The sequence below is a fragment of the Phyllostomus discolor genome, chromosome 3 (assembly GCF_004126475.2).
Source record: "Phyllostomus discolor isolate MPI-MPIP mPhyDis1 chromosome 3, mPhyDis1.pri.v3, whole genome shotgun sequence".
Lineage (NCBI taxonomy): Eukaryota > Metazoa > Chordata > Mammalia > Chiroptera > Phyllostomidae > Phyllostomus > Phyllostomus discolor.
The window spans coordinates 53,906,662-53,924,984 of NC_040905.2; positions in this window are offsets into that span (position 1 = coordinate 53,906,662).

The window sequence follows — 18,323 nt, forward strand, 5'->3', positions numbered from 1 at the left end:
GTCTTAGTCTATCTGGGATTTTTCTCCTGAACTCAGCAGGGCGGGGACCCTAATAAGTTAATGGGTTAATTCTCTAGAGCCCAGATTTTTACTCTGCTGGAAACTAGAAGGGTGATTTTATGGCTCTTTCATGTGGGGAAAAGTGCTAGTCTGTTTCCTGGGAGAGTATATGATATGGCTGTGCTATATAGCCAGTTTCTGACACCTCCTGTGTCTGTGTATGCTGCTGTCTCTTCAGCAAGGGTTAAGGTGCAAGATGGGGAAAAAGAAATAAAAGGAAAAAACACAAAACAAAACAAAAAAACAAACATACCACATAAAAGAAAAAAAGATGTGGGATGGAAGAAGCAGGATTGTAGAGGGAGACTGGGGTGAGTATTATCCCTCAGGGTATAGTAATTGCTTTTTCCCTGAGGAGGGGCTTCTTTTTCTCAACAAGATGGCTGCTGTGAAATCCAGGTGTATACTAGCACAGAAAGCTTGATAACCACTCCCCAACATTGCTCCCCAGTGCATCCCTCCCTAGACTCTCCTTGCAAGACAGTAGTCCACAGCAGCTTGCCTTCACTGGAGCCCATGGTGAGTGGCTGCAAGCACAAGACCCGTGCTTTGACCCCATTAAGAATTAAGAGCGAAAAAAATGGTGGCTTTGTCTCCACTGAGTCTCATCTCTCCCCAGTAAAAACAAACCCCAGAGCTTTTCACTGCTGGGTGCTATGTAGTCTGTTGATTCTGGCCCTGGCACTCTGTGGTTAAGAGACTGGTTTTTGTTCCTTGATTCACTCCTTTCAAGGAGAAGCTCCAACAGTCATGCTACTACCTTTGTGAACAGACCAGACCCTTTAATGACCTCACTCTTCTTACCAGACATGGTGTTTTTTTCCCCATCCTTGGTTAAAAACCTCTTTTCTGTTAATCTTCAGTTTGTTTCAAGTGTCTAGTCCTCTCTTTAGTTCCATCTCTAATTTGATTCTGGGAGGAGGTGTGTGATATATTCTCCCACTGTGCCATTTTTTTCTGGTGCCTCTGAATTTATTTTCTATAATGCCAGACTTTTCTCTTTAAAGTGCTTACTAAAATAATATTAAATAGTGTATCTAACTAATATCCTCTTAGAATTCAAGCTGTACTTTTGTCACATATCATTGTCTTCTACAACAAAGTTATTGTCTTAAAACCCCAAATTCCTGTTTTCATTTTTATTCTATCTCTTTTTCAGTAAATAAATTGTGGCATACAATAGCAAAGACAAGATTATTGTTCACACTAACATATTAAATGCAGCTATCAACGTCAATCTAACTTTGCATGCCTTTGCTTCAGTGAGTAATAAGGAAATTAGTGTAGAAAATAAGAGGAAAATGTGTCTTATATGACACATTTCATATTAAACACTTCTTTTGAAAAGCATGCAATAAATATTCTTAAAGTGGTAAGGGTAAACAAGGGATGTGTCTTTTATATACATAATGTTAGTTTTGGCTAGTTTGTTCTATTCATATTATAAATTTAAAAAGCAGAAAAAAGAAAGCTTAATATAAATTACTATCTTAGTCTTCTCATTATGCTATGTCAAATACCATAGATGAATGGTTTACACAGCAGAAATATATTTTCCACAGTTCTGGAGGCTGAGAAGTTCAAGGTCAAGGTGCCAGCAGGTAGACTTTACCCTGAAACTTCTCCTCTTGGTTTGTTGGCAGCCACCATCCTGCTGTGTACTTACATCTAGTACAATAAGAACATCCTCTTTGTGTTCTTATTGTACTAGAGATAAAATAAACTCCCAAGAGATTAAAATGTGATGAGGTCACATAGTTGAAAAATAGTAAATTAGAGTAGTGCTACAAACCTAAATTACTATTGCAACTTTTATTGACTAATTCACAAGACAGATTAGGGAATTAAAATATCATTATCAGAGTTATGTTATGTAGTCTTGTTATATGCAATTACCAAGTCAATTAAGTTTTGTTTTCTGAATTCCAAGCACTTTATTTTTTATATATTTTTGCTGGTTTACACAGAGGAATAATTAAAATCCACTTATGTTTACTATTATTAGCATTTATAAGAGAACTGTTACACTTCAATATGCATGCTTTCTTTAAACATAGACAAAATTAATAATCAAAACAAGCAAACCCATCACAAACCTTCATTCAATGTTTGAACACAAGATTCCTTTAACAATATTTATTGAATTATAATTTGGTACATTGTATTGCCCAGTTTCACTGTTACAGTAAGACATAAAATTGGAGGAAAATTATAAATTTATAGTCAGAGATCAACACAAATTATAGTATATTTATATATATTATATATACATATGTATACATATGCATATCATATATGCATGTGTATGTGTGTGTATATAATATGATATATACATATGTATATGTGCATATTATATACACATATGTGTATGTGTATATAATGTGTATACATATTATATACATATATGCATATGTGTATATGATATATGGATGTATGCATTTGTGCATATAATATATATGAATATGTACGTGTGTATGTAATATATATGAATATATACACATGTGTGTATACACACACACACACCCATAGATATGGAGAGAGAGAGAGACTGAGAGAGATCTGTCTGGAAAAAGTCCAACCATTGATAATAGAATGAGAACGGTTTGTGTGACCTTGATGTATACTGGCAGCCAAGGAGATTGGACTGGAATGCACATGCATGAACCATGACAACTTCACTGTTCCAGTAAGTGGGGGTCATTCATTTGATGCAATGAATCTGCATCAAATTTTGCATTAAGCTAGAATATTCATCTGTGGAAGCTATTCAAATGGTTCAGAAGGTTGCAGCTATGGGCAGCTTGTAACTGGCAGCTTCATCACAACAATGTGCCTGCTTATGAATCATACCTTTTGCAGAGGTTTTGGTGAAACAGTAAATCGCCCAGGTATCTCAGCCCCTCTACAGCCCAGATTTGGCACCTTGAGACTTCTACCTTTTCTCAAAACTAAAATCACCTTTGAAAGGTAAAAGAAATGTTAGACTTCTTGATTAGATGTAAGAAAATACAATAGGGGAAGTGATAGCGATTGAGAGAACTGTGTGAAGTCCCATGGACCTACTTTGAAGGGGACTGAAGTGTCATTGTCTTATGTGCAATGTTTCTTGTATCTTGTATCTTCTTCAATAAATGTATTTATTCTTCATACACTTGGCTGGATACCTTCTGAACAGACCTCCTATATATACACACACAAATACATATGTAACTTAAAACATATATATATTTACAATGTTGAAAAATTACATTGATTTACAGTGTCATAAAACATTGGTGTTGATTGGTTTAGAGTTTCTAAGTCAAGTCATCTGAGTTTGAATCCTGACTCCTAGACCACCATGTGTTAGAACCTACTTAATAGTATTAATTTAGAATAACTACAATTAATAAATGTCAATAGCACTTACAAGAGTGCTTGATATATAGAAAGTATTTAATCAATACTAACTTGCTGTTAGTATAATTGTTTTCATTATTACTGCTGCTATTCAAGTGGTATAAAATCATATGGATATTACTAAGATATTGAAATAATGGGATTGAGCAAAGAGACTCAAAGAAGTTTCTGGTGGTGAGTTTTGGAAGGACTACTGGAGATGAAGGAGAGCATGCATGATGTCCTGGTGAGAAACCCAGTTATTTTCACACTGCTGTCTCAGTTTCTGAAGTGTACCTGTACCTCATTCTTCCCTCAGGAGTGATAGGAAGGCAAGTTTGGAGGGGGAAGCTTAAATTACTCATTGTTCCTGTATCTGTTTAGCTCTATCATATAAGTAGGCATATACTTTAACCTCTCTCATACAAGTAGACATTTTGAAATACTGTCATTGAAAAATTAATTCAACTTGTAAAATAATTCTGTAATTCAAATGTTTTTGGATACCCTGTGTGAGTGGAAATTGTGGTATCTTCTCTGTTCAGATGCATGCTAACATCAGTTCTGGTGTGGTATTCATTGTCTGCTTTCTTGTCCCTTGTAGTAGTCTGCTATGGCTAATAGAAGAAATGTGTTCTCTTAGTCAGGAGGCTAGAAATCTTAACACAAAGTATTGGCATGGTTGATTCATTATGAAGCTGGAAGGAAGCTTTATTCTGTACTTATTCCTACCTCCTGCTCCTTTACTAATAATGTTCTGCATTCCTTGGATTTTAGAAGCATTGCCCTTATCTCTGCTTTAATCATCACATGACATTCTCCCTGTATGTAGGTGTGTGTGTCCAAATTTTCTTTTTTTTAAGTTCATAGTGATAAATGCCTACCTCAAGAAATAAGAAAATCTCAAATCATGAACCTTATTTTACACATAAAAGAACTAGGAAAAGAACAAAACCCAAAGTTAGTAGAGGGGAAAGAAATTAGAGCATAAATGTAAGACATAGAGACTAAAAAGAAAATGAGAAAGATTAATGAAACTAAGAGCTAATTCCTTGAAAAGATAAACAAAACTGACAAAACTTTAGCTAGACTCACCAAGAAGAAAAAGATAATTTAAAAAACAGTAATTAAAAATAAGGCATTACAACTGATACTGAAAAATATAAGGGACCATAAAAACTACTATTAACAACCATGCACCAATAATTGGACAACTTAGAAGATATGGATAAATTTCTAGAAACATGCAACATACCAGGACTGATTCATGATGAAACAGAAAATCTAAACAGACTGATTACTAGCAAAAAAGTTGAATCAGTTATCAAAAACCTTCCAATGAACAAAAGTCCAGGAATAAATGCCTTCACTAAACATTCAAAAGTTATTTAACACCAATTTATCTCAAACTTTTTCAAAAAGTAGAAGAGGAGGAAACTCTTACAAACACATTTTATGAGGCTGTCACTACCCTGATGCCAAAACTAGAGAAAAATGCAACTAAAAAATTTACTAGACAATATTCCTGATAATCATAGATGCAAAAATGATCAGCAAAATATTAACAAGTAAAATACAATAATACAATAAAAGACCATGTTACAGGGTGCAGCCAAGAGAGGGGGCCCCAAATAGGCATTTGAAATGGGGCCCAGAACTTAAGGTGTCTAGGAGATTTTAAGATGTCTCCATCCCCCCCCACCCCAGGGTGTGGGTTAGGGGAAGGGACAAATGAAGCAGGGCCATTGTGAGCTGTTTTGCATAGCAACAGCCTTGGGTTGGTCATTTAACATATCTATAGCCTTTGGCTGGTTGCATAGATATGTTAAGTAGCTGTGATCAGCTCTAAGACAGGGGGACAGAAGTAACTTCCCCACCCAGAAGTAACTTCCCCACCTAGATGTAACTGGGGGGGCAGGTCCCCTGTGTTACAGCACTTGCGTGGGAGCTCAGAGAGGATTGGCTCCAGGACATAGGGCCACGCCTGCCCAGACTCATGATGGCAGCCCAGTAAGGCTGGAAGGATATGAGTTCTGGCATGTGAAGCCAAGTGCGGGAGGAGTCGGAAATGAGGCTGCAGAGGAAGACTGGCCTCGGGGATTTAAAAAACCCAGACTTGGCGGCCATTGAGGAGGTGAACCATGCTGCTTTAGGAAGGAGAGCCATGCGCAGCCCTGAGGATGAGAATCATGCTGCTTTAAGAGGGAGAACCATGCTGCTTTAGGGAGGAGAACTATGCTGCATTAGAGAGAGAGAGCCACACAGCTTTAGCAGAGTGGAGACTCCCGCATCCCAGAGAAAGAGAACCACGCGGCAGCCCTGGAGGAGAGAACCACGCGGCCTGGCAGAGTGGGGACCCCCACAACTTTAGAAGGGGGAACCACCACCTGGTTTTAGCAGAGATCCCGGCGACTCAGCTGAGGGTGCCGGGAACCCAGGGAGGTCTCCCAGTCGAGAGGGAGTACTAACTGAGAAGAACCAGAGGACTGCCTGAGCCATTGACTTCTATTTCCTTTCCTGAGATACGGTACTCTGGACTGGGCAAAGGGGGAAGGAAGGAAGGACTGTGTGTTTGTGGGTGTTTTAAGGGACTTTGGGATTTTGGTAAAGACATTAGGTCACTACTTTAAGTTTGTATAGCATTAAATAAACGTTTCTTTTCCTTTTCACGAATCTCTGGTATTGAGAGACGTCTTTCCTCTGGCGGCGGACATAACGGACCCGGGGCCTTCTTTCAATAATAGTATATTGTCCCCCCCCCCCCCCCCCCTGTTGTGTTCTGTAACAACCATGCAGCATCAGTGAGTGGGATTTATTCCAGTGATGCAAAAATTGTTCAGCATCTGCAAATCAGTCAATGTGATATACCACATTACAAAATAAAGAGTAAAAATTGTATGTTCATCTCAATAATACACAAAAAACATTTAACAATTTCAACATCATTTCATGATAAAAACTCTCAACAGAATGGGTAGAGTGCACATGCTTCAACATAATAAAGGCAATTTATGACAAGCCCTCAGCTAACACTATATGCAATGATGAAAAGCTGTAAACTTTACCTCTAAGATAGGAAACAAGATGAGGGTGTGTGGAGGATACTGGTCAGCAGTATCCATCTGAGCTGTGGATGCTCGTCAATAACATGCTAAAAACATACACAGAGACAACTAGGTCCTGTGGGGGAATGGGAACAGAAGGGCCACTCCTCATGTGGGGAGGGCCTTGGCCACCCTCTCTCCTGGAGGTCGAGGGTTGGCCACCCTTTCCCTGGTGGGGATAGTGCTCCGTTCCCCCACTGGAGAGGCTTTTTATTGGTTTCATTTGAATAAGAATTCAGGTAAAAGCTCATTACTCATTGCTAGGAAGTAAGGATCAAACAATAGATAACAAGGAAGTCTGAGGGCCTATTTTGAGTCAGGGTCAAAGAGCTGTAAAACTTTAAGGAACAAACTTACTTCTTCCTTGGACCCTTATCATCCAACTGAGAGCATTCTAAACAAAGCAGGTTTCACAGGATTTTACATATTCTTTCTTAGGCCTGATCACCCAGGGAACCCACCCTTTTCAGCACAGAGCTGCATCACCCTGTCATTGTTTCAGGCTTAGGTGGAGCAAGGGAACTAAGGCAACCAAGAGATAAGGAGATTTTCTCCCAGATAATGAGGACTCAGGCTCTGTTAAAGCCAAAGAGCGAGGGTTCATCACCCCCTTTTTTGTAGCCCCCAAAGTCCTTTCTTGGGGGCCTCTCACATGATTGTGCCTATCTTAGATCATCCCCCCCTTGGGGAATCTTACCCATCATTGGCTAACTGACCAAGCATTGGGGTTCAGTTATGAATGAAGCAGCAGAAGCAGGGCTCCTGCCAGGGAGATAAGCTTTTGTCTCCTTGCTGCCTTATGGTCCAAGGCCACTCCCTCAGCCTTAGCCTAGGCAGGGGTTACAGCTTCTGATACCAGGCAGGGCGGTCCCCAACAAGGGTGCACACTCTTGCTACTTTAATTCCACATAATATAAGAAGTCCTAGTCGGAGCAATTAGGCAAAATAAAAAATAAATTAAAATAACATTCAGGGACATCTGGTCAAGATGGAGGTGTAGGTAGATATGCTTTGCCTCCTCACAAAACAATAGAAAGAATTACAACTAGATCTCAAAACAAATAGCACCCAGAACCATTAGAAAATTGGACTGTATCAGAGTCCAACAACCAAGGATTTAAAGAAGCTACATTTATCCAGATAGGTATCAGGCGTGGAGTCACAGAGACAGGCAGAGAGGCATGTAGACCCAGTGTGGCATGCAGAGGCAGCAGCAGTGGAATGGATGATCCCACATTCAGGTATCATGGATGCAAATCAGGAAGGATACCTTAGAAACACATGATCCAGTCCCAGGCAGACCACACAGTCCAGGATTCTAGCATCAGGAAGATAAATCCCCATAGCTTTTGAATGTAAAACCCAGTGGAGGTAGGGCAGTGGAAGACTATGCTGGATTTTTAACTGAAAGGGTCCCTGTGTAATTAGAACATATGCAAATCCACCCACTCTGGGATTTACTACCAGGGCAAGACCTGGAAGGGGTACATATGGGAAGTCTCATATGGGAAGTAGATGAAGTAACTGTAAATGGGGAAAGTGCAGGGCAAACCTCAAGAAGTCAGGCAGCAGAATTGTCTCCTTTCTGTGCCTTCCTCCCACACAAATCCACAAAGTGGTGAAGCAGGTTGTCCTGCCCTGGTGATTACCTAAGGCTCCACCCACACAAACTGTATATGCCTTTCCTACAATTGGCCATGCTTCTAAGGCAGGGAGTCAAAGCAATTCTACCTAATATACAGAAACATACACAAGTAGTCTGTCAAGTTGAGGAGACAAAGAAATATCACCCAAATTAAAGAATAGAACAAAACCCCAGAAAAGGAACTAAATAAAACAGAGATAATGAACCTATCAGGTGCAAAGTTCAAAACATTGGCGATGAGGATATTCAATGAACTCATTGAGTGTGGCAGTAGTATAAAGGAAGAAATTAAGGTTACACTAAGTGAAATAAAGAAAAATCTACAGGGAACCACTAGTGGGGGGGAGGAAACTGAGATTCAAATCAATGATTTGGAACATAAGGAAGAAATAAACATTCAACCAGAACAGCAAGAAGAAAAAAGAAAAAAATGAGGACAGTAAAAGGACCCTCTGCGACATTTCTAAATGTCTCAACATCCAAATCGTAGGAATGCCAGAAGGAGAAGAGGAAGAATGAGATGTTTAAAACGTATCTGTAAAAATAATGAAAGAAAACATCTTTAATTTGGTGAAAGAAATAGATATACAAGTCCAGTAAGCATAGAAGGTCCCAAACAAGTTAGACCCAAAGGGACCACACCGAGACACATCAACATTAATAATGTTGATGGTTAAAGATAAAGGTTAAAGCTAAAGAGAAAATCTTAAACACAGCAAGAGAAAAGCAGAGAGTTACCCACAAAGTCTTCATAAGACTTTCAGCTGATTTCTTAAAAAGAAACCTTGCAGATAAGAAAAGACTGGAAAGAAGTGTTCAAAGTCATGAAAGGCAAGGACCTACATCCAACAGTACTCTATCCAGCAAAGCTATCATTTAGAATGGGAGTGCAGATAAAGTGCTTTCCAGATAAGGTAAAGTTAAATGAGTTCATTATTATAAGAACTCCAAGGCCTTATTATATGAAATGTTAAAGGGACTTATATAAGAAAAAGATGATAAAAAAATATGAACAGTAAAATGGCAACAAACTTAACTCTCAACAACTGAACCTAAAACAAAAATAAAAACAAACTATATATATCACAAAGACTACATTAAAAAGAAACTGTTAGAACAAACAAAATCAGTAAATTTGCAAGATACAATATCAATAAACAGAAATCTATTGCATTTTTATACCAATAACAAACTCACCAAAAGAAATATTAAGAAACCAATCCTATTTACAGTTGCATCAAAAAGAATAAAATGTCATGAAATTTAACAAAGAAGGTGAAAATCTATGTATAGAAAAGTACAAAACATTAATGAAAGAAATTAAAGACAGCACAAATAGATGGAAAGATGTTTCATGCTCCTGGATTGGAAGAATTACAACTGTTAAAATTGCGTACCACCCAAAGAAATATACAGATTCAATGCAATCTGTATGAGAAGTTCAGTGGCATTTTTCATATAACTAGAATAAACAATCTTAAAATTAGTATGAAACCACAAAGACCCTGCATAGCCAAACCAATCTTGGGAAAGAAAAATCTGAAAGCCTTATGCTCCCTAATTTTAAAAGTTATTACTACCTGTAGCATTTAAAGCAGCAAGGTATTGGCATAAAAACAGACACATAAATCAATGAAACAGAATGGAACTCAAAAATAAACCCATACATATATAGTCATTTAATATGACAGAGAAACCAAGTGGTATGCAATGGGGAAAAGACAGGCTCTCAATAATTGTGTAGGAAAAACTGGACAGCCACATGCAAAAGAATGCACCAGGACCAGTTTCTTACACCATGCAGAAAAATCAACTCAAGATAAAAACTTGCACATAAGATCTGAAACCAAAAAACTCCTAGAAGAAAATGTTATTGGTGAGTTCCTTGACATAAGTTTTGGCAATTATTTGTTTTAATCTGATACTGAAAGCAAAAGCCATAAAGGCAAAATAAACAAATGGGCTTACATCAAACAAAAATGGTTAGGTATAGCAAAGAAACCATTAAAATAGGAAAAGGCAACCTGCTGAATGAGAGAAAAGTATTGCAAATCATTAACTGATAAGGGTCTAATATTCAAAATATATAGAAAACTCATACAAACTTAGTAGCAAAAAAACAAAGCAAATAATTGAAAAATGGGTGGAAGATCTGAATAGACATTCTTCCAAAGAAGACAACAGATGACCAACAGGTATGCAAAAAACATGATTGACAACATTGATCATCAGGGAAATGCATATTAAAGTGCCAATGAAATGTTACCTCACACTTGTTTGAATGGCTGTTATTAAAAAGACAAGCAATAACAAGTGTTGGCAAGGATGTAGAGAAAAGGAACACTTGTGCACTGTTGAATGGAATATAAATTGCTTCCATCCCTATGAAGAAGAACATGGAAGTTCCCCAAAATTATAAATAAAACTACCATATGATTCAATAATTCCACTGCTAGATATTTACCCAAAGAAAATAAAAACACTAATTCAAAAAGACATATGTACCACCCATGTTCACTGCTATATTATATACAATAGCCAAGATGTGAAAACAACCTAAATCCCACCTATGAATAAAAAAAAAAACATTGTGGTATACACATGTACATAAAATACTATTCAACAATAAAAAAGAATAGAATATTGCCATTTTCAACAATGTAGATGGAACTCAAGGGTATTATACTAAGTAAAATTAGGGAAAGACATATACCATATGATCTCTCTTATATATGAAACTTTAAAGATATACCACATAGATACAGAAAATAGATTGGTGGTTGCAGGAGTCATAGTTTGAGGGAAAAATAAATGGGTGATTTTTTTTTTCTAAAGTGACTTATAAAGATATAGGAAAACGTGATCTTAACAGAGAATTAATAATTAGAAGCAGACTTATCCTGCTATAGGTAATATCAAACAAGAGATTTAAAATAATTGTTAAAGTACCTACAGAAAAGATAAGAATTGGGTCAAAATACGGTGAATTCAACCGAGATGAATGTCTAATAAAGAAACCAATATCTGAAATAAATATTTTATTTCATTTACTTAGCATCAGGCTAGATACAACAGAAGAGTCAATATCCTCAAGGAAAAGTCTATAGAAATTATACCGATGCATGGAGGAATGAGTAAAAGCCTTAAAACAAAAAAGTATAAGATATATGCCACCATTTGGGTGATACTAAACAATTCATAATATGTATACTTGGAGTCTCAGAAGGAAACAAGAAAAAGGATGGAATCTCTACGATGCAAAACAGGATAAAAGCAATGAAAACCAACCTGAGTTACATATCAGCAAACTACTGAAATCCAGTGAGGAAGAAAATGCCGCAATGTAGCCGGAGGAGAAAACAAGTTGCATTACAGCAATATGGATTTCACTTGACTTCTCAACAGAAATAGTGGAAACAGAAGAATAAAACGATGATTTTGCAAAAAAAAATAAATAAAACAAAAAGTTGTCAAACTGGAGATCCACAAGAAGGCATATATGTGTTTCAAAAATGAAGGGACAATAAAAAAATTCAAACAAGTAAACCTGAGATAATATATTGCTAACAGACTCACACTATGAAAAAATAGTAATGTGAACACAAAAGCATGACTTAAACTGTTCTAGGTAGGAGGAAAAAAATAAAAATATATAGTAACAATCACAGTACAAATGTGAACTAAATAGCAGATTTATAAGCCAAGAGTTTCATCAAAATATCTCATACCTCTAAAGAATTTTGTTTCAGCAAGAAAAAAAGGCAAGTGATGGTGCTGATAGGGATACCCAAATAATGAGGTGCTTTCTGATGTTCGTCACTATCTGTGCAGCTGTACAAATATACATATACACACTCAAGAATGGCATCATGACTCCCTTTAGCAGAAAAAATGGATTTTGTTTAGTAAATATATTTATAACTACCTTGTGCAGAAAGGTAAGACCCTTGAGGGAGTCATTAGGTAGCAGGTCCATAAAATTTTCTTAAAGAGAATTAAACAATAGTTATGAAGTATGAGATGGATGGCAGGAGAGAATATGAGAACTGTAGCAATATGGCATGAGGCTAGAGCGGAAGCAAGGGGGGAAAAACAATACAACATATCCCAAGTTGTAGGGTATGAAAAGAAACAATTAAAAACACATATGCCCAAATTTGAGTATGATGTTTGCTATGGGTACTCAGCAGAAGGGGGATGGACTGCTGCCTGAAATTTGGTTCAGATGTCAGGTCTGACTACACTTCATAGAAAAAGAGACAGCGAGAAATAGTATAGTAGGTACAAGTACAATAGATCTGGACTGAACTTTAAGAGGCAAGACTGAAAAAAGTCTCAGTGCTGATTGGTGATTTGCATTATTAAATTTCCCACTGGTGCTAAAGTTCCATGCACACTTTCTTATTAGCCTGTCTAGATGCAGAGACAAGGTGGGGTTAAAAAATATCTGCAGATACTCCAAAAAAGGAGCCTGACTCTTTTTTAGAGATTTGCTATGGTGAAATTCCTCTCAAAACTACAAATCATTTACGAAGTCTACAAAATTAATACCTTATATGAATTAGGTTTATTTTATTATATTTTGTTTGTTTTAGCAGAATTCTAGAAAAATCTCAATGTTTATGTAACCATACTTAGTGTCAGAGGTGACATGAGAACATAAACTCCATAATCCTGGAATTGCTGACAGTATCTTTGAGGAATTTAAATACAATCAATGTACAAGAATAGGGTTCAAGAATCTTACTAGTTTTTTTTTAAGAATTTTATTAAAAAATTTATTCATTCATTTTTTTGAGAGGGGGAAGGGAGGGAAAAAGAGAGGGACAGAAACATCATGTGTGGTTGCTTCTCACACACCCCCTACTGGGGACCTGATCCAACAACCCAGGCATGTGCCCTGACTGGGAATAGAACCTGCAACATTTTGGTTTGCAGACCAGCACTCAGTCCACTGAGCCACACCAGCCAGGGAGTCTTACTAGTTTTTGAGTGCAAAGGAAACCTCAGTTAAAATAAAGGCAATTAACAGAAAAGAAATTTTAACTCATATCCACGAAGTACTCACATACCTACATAGACTCTATTTCTTCACATCTTAATGAAGGATATTTATTTAAGCTTATAGGTTTGTTTAAATAAACTGTCAGTTATGTTTTATTTGTCATTTAATAAAATATTAAAATGACCAGGTACATTTTACAGTTCTATATTAAATTTACATCTACCTGGACTTCAATACTCTCCTTCAAGCTATTGACAACTATTTGCACTGAAACTGTGAGCCCACAAAGAAATGTAAAAAAACACTGAAGTTCTGTGGCTACTAATTTTTCCCAATTCATTAAAAATATAAGAAATGTACACACGGAAAATATACTGCAGTATAACTGAAATTATATCTATAAAATGTCACTCTTTTCTTGAAACTAATTTCTGAATAAGTACATTAAAATGTTTTAACATTTTAAAATGAACAGTTAATAGTTAACTCAGGAATTTCTCTTTAAATTTTTTATTCAGCTAATATATGAATATTTAAGAGTAAAATAACAATTATCTTGACGTTAGTTAAATAAGTAAAGCAGTATCCAAACAGAAATACAAACAATTGGCAATGACCTAAGAAAAACAAATCAGTGGAAATGTGGGTATCTTCAATCTATCACACACAAAAAAACTGCTAATGATATTAAAGCACAAAGTTATCTGGGATTATGCAATTGGCTCAGTACATAGGACTCCAAAGGAATTAGGGTGTAAAAGACAAAAATGGGCCTAAGAAATACAGATTTCAGAATTGGCACAGGTGACATAGCTTTAAGAGTTATGGCAGTGGAGAAGAATACAGGTGAACGTATTTAAGAGACATTCAAGGGCCATATTCTACTTTATTTGGATGTGCCTGTTACAAAGGAGAGGATGACTACAGGCCTGTAGCATAAACAGCCCCAGCTGGCATAGCTCAGTGGTTGAGCATGGGCTGCGAACCAAGGCATTGCAGGTTCGGTTCCCAGTCCGCCACATGCCTGGGTTGCGGGCCGGGTCCCCAGTGGGTGCCACATGGGAGGCAACCACACATTGATGTTTCTCTCTCTCTCTCCCTCCCTTCCTCTCTCTAAAATAAATAAATAAAATCTTAAAAAAGAATAAACAGGTTAGGAAAAATGATTTTGAAGCAAGAGAGGTAATGACAATTAGGATCTATTAGAACAAACTGGGACCTATTGGGAATCAAATGACTCATGTCTGTTTCTCGTTGCTGTCAACTTGGCAACACAGGTGACCTATAAAAGAAGATGACACCTTTTTCAATAAAATTGCGTATACCTATCCAAGGGCTCAGTGAAACTTGTATGTGTACACACACACACACACAATGTGTACAAGCTGTAGTGGTACCTGGCACAATATATCCACATTTAGAGCACAATGGTTCCTGCTTAACTTCTTTACTCCAAATCTCATTAAAAAATGTATTGAGCCCAAATATAACTAAAAATCATACAAGAAAAGTACTTTTGAAAAACAGAGTTTCAGCTTGGCTATATTGACACAGTATAAAACCAATATAAACTTTATGATCTTGAGACCAAATAATATTAGAAGTGCCTGTGGCAGATAGGGATAATCTGTGAGCTGTCTGAAAAATTTCAGTTGGACAATCATAATACAAACCCATGATATTTTGTAGTAATATCATAATTTCTTTTGCTAACAACTATTCTCCACTTGAAAAGCAGCCTTTGGATTATTACTAGACCCTGGTAGTTGACAAATGTCTTACTGTGGGATACCATGTGACCACAAGTACTCATTATAAATTGAGCCAGTGAACAAAAATCAAACCTGTGCAGAAATATTCTGTTGTAAATGGAAATTGTATGTATGAGAGGATGTCTAAGCAGGTCCAGAGGCAACAAAATACAAAATAAAAATGGCTTAGATAACTATTGTGTCTGCTCTTATTGCCTTTTTGCCCACTTTCTAAACAACACTGACTACTTTATGGAGAATTCCCTTTGACCAGTTAGAAAAGGAAGGAAAACACAAGTGTGTTTATAGTTGGAACTGAATAGTACATTTGCACCAGTCTGAAATGGATGGCTATTAAGTGACAGCATAATTCAAGAATGGCTACGAAAGACAATAGACATAAAGAAAGACTTTGAGCCCTGGCTGGCGTAGCTCAGTGGATTGAGCTCGGTCTGGGAACCAAAGTGTCCCAGGTTCGATTCCCAGCCAGGGTACATGCCTGGGTTGCAGGCCATAACCCCCAGCAACCGCACATTGATGTTTCTCTCTCTCTGTCTATCTCCCTCCCTTCCCTCTCTAAAAATAAATAAATAAAATCTTAAAAAAAAAAAAAGAAAGACTTTGGGTACTTACATCTAGTTTCCTATTTCCTGTGGAAGAAGAGGTAGTCAGAAATATATCTATACTAATTAATGGACAGGATCTAAGGAAGTTGTTGTCCAGTCAAAAATTTAAAAGAACAAAAATAGAAAATTGCTAAAAGGTGAACTATGGGTAAAATATTTACATGGGATTTTCAAAATGGTCAAAAAATGTGCGAGATTTGTACACTATGTGAAGGCCCACCACAGGACAATTCAGGAGGAGTAGACATTCTATAATCTGCTGAATCTTAATCAGTCTCATTCTCTAGGCATCCTGCTGTTTGGTCACTGGGTTTATTTATAAGCTCTCTGTGGTAGCAGGAATGGAGACTGTGCACGGGCTCAATAACATTCATTTCCCTTGATTAAGGCTAATCTGGCCACCTACTGCTACTGCTGGATGTTAACTGGCAACAGTAGAGGCCAAAGCTCAGCCAGCCTCTGGAGATAGGTTGATTATATTAGACCCCTTTCATTTTGGAGAAAGCTGCGAGTTGTCCTATGGGAATAGATGCATATTCCAGATAAAGATTAATTTATCTGTTGAAAAAGGTTTTTCATGACTCTCATTCAGACTTTTAATTTTCTTTCTTATTTGTCATTTACTGGCTTCCCAAAAAATTGACTCTGACCTTGAACTGCATTTATGATGAAAAAGTATAAAAATACATTCACTCCAGAATTTACTGTGGTATCTTAATAGAACACTGAACAGTTTTATTGAGAGGTTAGTTGAAATACCAATTGGGAATCAGTATCTTGTAATTTTTTAGTTCAACCCTATTGAATGTGGAATGTAAACCAGCTATCAGTACAAGTATGCTGGAAAAATTCCAGCCATTGTTAATATAACAAGAACAGTTTCTCTGAGATTGATGTAACCTGGCAGCCAAGGAGAGTGGACTGGAATGCGCATACATGAACAATAACAACTTCATTGTACTAGTCAATGGGGGGGGGGGTAGATGTCATTAAGTGAACACATGTACTGTGTTGCCATCACATTCAAAATGACTGAACAAGTAGAGCAATGAATCTGCATTAAATTTTGTTAAGATTGAACATTCCTCTGTAGAAACTATTTGGATGATTCAGAGGGCTTTCAGGGATGATGCAATAAGTGATTGGTAGCTCCATCATGACAATGCACCCATACATGCATGACATCTCACGCATAGTTTTTTGGCAAAACATCAAATCACTGAGGTAATTCAGCCCACCTACAGTCCAGATTTGGTGCCCTGTGACCTCTGGCTTTTCCCAAAACCAAAATCAGCTTTGAAAGGGAAGAGATTTCAGATCACAGATGAAATTCAGGAAAATATGAGAGGGCAGCAGATGGCAATTCCAACAAAGGATTTTGTAGGGTGTTTCGAACAGTGGAAGAGACCCTGGAAGGACTGTGTGAGATCCCAAGGTACCCACTTTGAAGGGTACTGAGGTGTAATTGTCCTATGTACAATGTTTCTTGTATTTTACATCTTCTTCAATGAATGTCTCTTTTTTTCATAGTACATGGCTAGATGGATATTTTCTGGACAGACTTTTGTTCTTTTTTGTCATATATACAGTGTACGCTGGTCTAACAACCAAAGGCTCCAGTTGGGGGTAAATCATTTCATAATAATACATAATTATGGAGAACCTGTAATTTGGTAAATTAACTATAAGGAATTCATCCCATTTATGTATGTACACCTATTTTCCACATGGCTTTGCATTGACTCAATCTTTTCTCTAACCCTTAACTCTGGCCTGACATTGTGTATGAGCTATGTACTCAGCACTCATCTATAATCTACTAGAACTTCTTTAATGCAACCATATATTTAATATATGTATTCCTAAATAGGTAGGGATTAACATTAATAAAATTTTGTGATAGAATCTTACATTTTATAGATCAAATAACTTGGACTTGAACCTATAGGGAGGGATGAAGAAGAGATTTATAGATAAGATGTCAGTCTGGGAACTATTCCAAGATTAATGACAAAGTTGAACAATGCAAATTATTATATTCCACAAGAAAGAAAAACTATAGAGACATTTAGAAATGTCGGAATAAGAGAAACGCATATTGTTTGAAGGTAAGCAAGAAAATAATGTTTAGAGAACTTTAAGCTATCAATTCATATGTCTGTATTCCTGAATATATATAATGTTATCTGGGGTAATGATAAGCAAAATTTGAGAGGGATGATGTTAAACAGGATTTAAGAAAAGAAATGTGCTTGCTTGTGAATATGCTGAATGTCACTGCCTGAAACAAATGACAATATGGCAGGTGAAAATATGGATCTAATGCTCAGGAAATAGAAGGAACTGGAAATGCAAATTTGGGAGTTAAAAGCTTATTATAAGACACAATGAAATAATTGAAGAGACCGTGATCTCCCCAAAAAAGTGCAAATTAAGAAAAACACTTGCCCTGACACTATTATGTTAAGTACAAGTTGAATACAAAGAGACAATGAAAATGGCAGAGAACAAGTGGTTTTAATATGGAAGAAAAAGAAAGGTAATTCAAAACAGGAGAAGGGTGTCTTAATTGTTGGTTTTGTTGCTGTTAAGATTTTTGGAGGATATTAAGAGATATAAAAAAAGAAACAAGTGTTTTCGTTGGTATTTAATTCTTTTCCAAATGCGTGATAAACAGCATTTTAACATATAAAAATATTTTAACATTCATTACTAGTTACTAGTTACTTTAGATTTTATGTATTAATACAGTAA